Genomic DNA, 3,908 nt, shown 5'->3' with positions numbered 1-3,908 from the left:
AGAGAGAGAGAGAACCAGCTTCACCTACCCAGCCTGTTTTGGTTCTATTCCTTGGCTTTCATTTCTTGTAATAAGTGGTTGCAGGGGTTGGTGGTGCTTGTTGCAATGACCAGCAGCTGCCCCATAGTGGCAGTCCAGCAGCAAGGGCTCTCTCTTCCTCAGTGCAGGCCACTGGGAAGAGAGTGCTTGTTCTGCACTCCTTTAGGGAGTCAGAGTCAGGCTCCTGCCACTGTGCTGTGGTACCGTCATTAGCACCTGGCCTTCAGGTCTTCCCTGGAAGAGGAAGGGAGGACAGACAGTGAAATAGGGAGAGATTCAAGGCAGATGAAGAAGCACTGCCTTCCCACTGCTCTCAATTCCTGCAGCTCAGAGCCCAGCACAAAAGGGCAACCCACTGTTGAGGAGCAGGGATGTGTACTTCAGCTGTGAGCCCAAGAAGGCAGAACCCAGGGCCAGGGAAACATGTCACACTGCCCACATCACTATGGGGGTCAAAGACCTGGGATTCCTCTTCATAATGCACCTGAAGGCCCGGGATTCAGATAAGCAGATCTGCAGAGCCTGCATCCCGCAGCTGCAGCATCTACACCATCATCTGGAGGGCTTCCCTGGGTCCCAGCAGGCAAGCCGCTCTGACTTCCAACAAACCTGTCTTAAAATGTTCTTATCTTATGTCTAGGCCGGAATGAGTGGGACCCGCAATCCTCTAACATCCCCACTGTTCCTGCTGGGAGGAGAAAACAGATGTGACCACCCCACATGGCCTGATGGCTGTGCCCAACCCACTTGGTCTAACTGAAGCTGTGCCCACCCTACCTGGCCTGACTGCTGCTCAGTTTCCGGAACATTCCTCTCAGTTTCAGGCCCCAGGGGAATCTTGGGAGCATCACTGGGCAGCTGGCACACATTAACTATGTGTGCTTCAGTTGGTCTCTATCATGTTTGAGACTTTGATACCTTCAGATCTGAGCTGGTAAATCAGGGAGTGAAACCAAAGCTATGAAGTCAGCTTTGCTGTCTCCTCGTGACCTGTGGCTTGTCCAAATAGATCCTAATTTTTCAGCCCAATACATAGCTCATTTTTGTAATATTTGGTAATTGTATAGTAGGAAAAAATTGTTCAGCCAGTGGCACCTGGGGAGCTGGATCCCTTGTGTGGCTCATTTTGGGGGAACGGTCTCACTGGATGTCCTGATGCACCGTGGCCCCATGACCTAACTTCTTGTGACCATGAAGGAAGGTTCCCTCAAGTTGGTGATGATTCACGAGCCCACACTGAAGCGTTGTAACGACTCGAAGCTCACCCTATGCATTAGGGTCCACTCTGCTTTTAAGATGAAAGCTGAGCCCTTTGCCCTTTTATTCTGTTTATTAGTAAAATGACACCCTGTAAAAATAACCCGGGCCCAGAAGATCACTACGGAAGTAAAAGCCACCTTCCTATAACTAGGACGTTTTGGCTTCTGTGCCTTAGACGTGGCAGAGCTCTGAGAAGCGAGAGGGTACACACACCTGAGACCTTTAAATCATGGCACCCTTACAGAAAGCATACATAAAACACAGGCATGCCGCGGAAGCTTGTGGCTTAAATGCACAGATTCAAAACAGAAAATGCACAGGGTGCTTGACAAGATCCCGTGCTATCCATATGCAGGGCTATGATAATTTTCTCTGAATTGTTCCATTTTTAGTGTATGTGTTCCTGAAAAAAAAAAACCCACTCAAAATTTTTGAAGATGTCTTTCCATGTTAACAAAGAGTTATAGTTCTTGAATATAAACGTCGTTGACTGTTAATGCCTCATTGTTTAAGATAGTAAAGAAGAAATGACAGAAAGGGCGGAGAGGGCTGCTTTAAAATACTTTTATTGGTATATAATCATTGTGGACAGCTTGGGGAGCAGGAGCCACTCACCCTGCCCCCCAGGTGGCACTTGACACTGCATTCCGTGTCCTAAAGATATTACTAACTGTCAAGTCTGTAAGCATTGTGGCTCAGAAAGAAAGGTATCTTGCCAGTCAGGAGCCAAGGAATACCAGGTAAATTTAGGAGCTTACAGCCCTGCTCTGAAGGTTTCCAGCTGGGGCGGGTCCCCAGGGAAGTTGTCACAGCTCTGCTCTGCCCTGGAAAAGTGCTACAATGTTGCCCGGGCCCTCCAGACTGTAACAGCTCTGCTCCATGATGGGAATCCCCCCTGGGAAGTGTTACACTTCTGCTCTGCACCACTCTGCTCTGGTGAAAATGTCACACCACACTGCACAACAAACCTCACTCAACCAGGAGGGTGGCTGCCCTGCCAAGAAAGAAAGGTCATCCTGCTGCTTGCTCTTCCAGCGAAGAGTGGTCGCCTCAGCGATGTTAAATTTGTACTCTGCAGTTCCGCTTTCATATCTGTGGGAGTACGTTATGATTTTTGTTTCAGTGCTGGCTGGAATGAAACCTTTAAAAACACATTTGAATAATAATTAAACTCGGTGTATGTAGTGCCAAAGGAGTATACAACTCACGGTGGAGTTCATGCATGTCCAAGCAATTAGGAGGTTAACTGCCCTGTGAAATACACATATCCCAGAGGCAAGGAGATTATTATCTAGGCAGCATCATCTTTATAATTAAGGTTTCACCTGATCCATTCAAGATAATATGAGCAGTCTGCACAGCTGTTATGAAGGTACCTGTGTTCCCTCACAAAATGGCTGCGGTCCTGTTAACAAAATACTGAGTATCACTTCAGTTAAAGTTCAAGGAAAATTGCCCTTAGAAAGAGGAGAACAAATTCAATGTCATAAGATAAAAGCAAGTTATTAGACTTAAAATCTCATTAATTCTTTTTGAAATTAAAAAAGATACTTGATGGAGATGGGTGTTTGGCCCGCATGTATGTCTGTGCACCACGCGTGTAGCCCCTGCTGAGACAGAAGAGGGCACCGGATCCCCTGGAACTGGAGTTATAGGTGGTTTTGAGCTGCCACATGGGGGCTGGGAGGAGAAACTGGGTCCTCTGGAAAAGCCACCAGAACTCTTAGCTGTTGAGTCCTTTCTCCAGCCCCCTGCTGATGTGAGAGTTAGTCTGTGTGGAGTGTTGGCAGAGCTGTAAAGAGACTTGAGCACAGACACCCGGCACATCCGGGAAGCATCAGTTTGGCTTAGAGATCCCGACTGGAAGGCAGCTGAGGCATATTTTGAATCCCCCATAGCAGGTTTCTCCACTGGTGCAATAAGCCAAATAAAGCCAAATTAAGAAAACATAGGTTTGACACAATATTTTGTTAATTTTCCAGGGTTCCTTTGCTGGCTGGTTTACTTTTTTTTTTTATTTTTTGTCAACTTGACACAAACTCAAGTGTACTTGAGAAGAAGGTATTTTTTAAAATTGTTTTTATAAAGCTATATATTTTTCTCCACTCCTCTCCCTTCCTCCCCCCTTCCCTTCAACCCTCTCCCATGGTCTCCATGCTCCCAATTTACTCAGGAGATCTTGTCTTTTTCTACTTCCCATTTAGATTAGAGCTATGTATGTCTCTCTTAGGGTCCTCTTTGTTGTCTAGGTTCTCTGAGATTGTGAATTATAGGCTGGTTTTTCTTTGTTTTATGTGTAAAAGCCACTTATGAGTGAGCACATATTTGTCTTTCTGGGTCTGGGTTACCTCACTCGATATGATGTTTTCTAGATCTATCCATTTGCCTGAAAATTTCAAGATGTCATTATTTTTTCTGTTGTGTAGTACTCCATTGTGCAATTGTACCATATTTTCCTTATCCATTCTTTGGTCTAGGGGCATCTAGGTGGTTTTCAGGTTCTGACTATGACAAACAATGCTGCTGTGAACATAGTTGAACACATGTCCTTGTGGTATGATTGAGCATCCTTTGAGTGTATACCCAAAAGTGGTATTGCTAGATCTTGA

At 45.9% G+C, this 3,908-nt stretch overlaps 1 non-coding gene across 1 annotated transcript; it reads right to left on the bottom strand.

Moving 5' to 3' along the window:
* Positions 1 to 1,609: 1,609 nt before the first annotated feature.
* On the bottom strand, positions 1,610 to 1,717 carry LOC113456918. The gene has a single exon (XR_003377641.1). It is a non-coding gene; the product is annotated as a U6 spliceosomal RNA (small nuclear RNA).
* Positions 1,718 to 3,908: the final 2,191 nt, after the last annotated feature.

This window comes from Microtus ochrogaster, chromosome 16, assembly GCF_000317375.1.
Source record: "Microtus ochrogaster isolate Prairie Vole_2 chromosome 16, MicOch1.0, whole genome shotgun sequence".
In the NCBI taxonomy this organism is placed as follows: Eukaryota; Metazoa; Chordata; class Mammalia; order Rodentia; family Cricetidae; genus Microtus; species Microtus ochrogaster.
Note: the sequence above shows the minus strand (reverse complement) of the source record. Positions and strands in the feature narration are given on the sequence as shown.